This window comes from Mustela nigripes, chromosome 7, assembly GCF_022355385.1.
Source record: "Mustela nigripes isolate SB6536 chromosome 7, MUSNIG.SB6536, whole genome shotgun sequence".
Lineage (NCBI taxonomy): Eukaryota > Metazoa > Chordata > Mammalia > Carnivora > Mustelidae > Mustela > Mustela nigripes.
In genome coordinates, this window is record NC_081563.1 from 16871192 (window position 1) to 16872031 (window position 840).

The window sequence follows — 840 nt, forward strand, 5'->3', positions numbered from 1 at the left end:
TTTGTGCCTCAATCACCTTCTTTTCATTTAAACTCTCTAGAAAATAAGTGTCCAGACCTCCCCTGGGTGAAGGAGGGGCAATTTCCAGGTTGCAAGAGGTGAGGCAGGAAAGGTGTCCGTGCGTGTCTGTGTGTGTGTGTACACACATATATAGAGAGAGAGAGACAGAGAAAGAAAACTCTAAGGTTTTAAACCCTTATTAGGCAGTAGCCCCAAATGAATTAATTTTAATTTAATTAATATTTTTACAAAATAATTAACGTTTTTATTTCTCTCATCATTCACAAAATGTGAATATTCCGTAATTCAGCCATAGCCTTTACTTTCTGGTAACGTCATCACTGGGTTTCAATTCCTTCTTTAAATAACATACTCTTGTTCCAGAAAGCAGTTAGCTTTTCATCATTTTCTTCTGTCTAGATAACATCCAAAGGCAAATCCCAGAGGGGAGAGTCTATGAACCCAATGGTCACATGCAATCTGAAGTAAATTCATCATGATTGCTTGGTACTAGTGTGAACAAGGAACCCAGGGACCAAGGGCAGCAGTGAGCACAGCCCCCCAAATTAATTTACAAGGAAATCCTTAAATCGTAGCATCATATAAATGTGTATATTATTAAATTAGAAACAGAGACAGTTATTCAGATATAGTTGATTAAAAAAACAATAAACTTGGGGTGCCTGGGTGGCTCAGTGGGTTAAGCCTCTGCCTTTAGCTCAGGTCATGATCTCAGTGTCCTGGAATCGAGTCCTACATCTGGGCTCTCTGCTCAGCGGGGAGTCTTCTTCCCTCTCTCTCCCTCTGCCTAATTGTGATCTCTCTCTCTCTGTCAAATAA

At 40.0% G+C, this 840-nt stretch overlaps 1 pseudogene; it reads right to left on the bottom strand.

The window, feature by feature from the left end:
* Positions 1–319: 319 nt before the first annotated feature.
* On the bottom strand, positions 320–498 carry LOC132022241 (NADH dehydrogenase [ubiquinone] 1 beta subcomplex subunit 1-like; annotated as a pseudogene).
* Between the last annotated feature and the right edge of the window lie 342 nt (positions 499–840).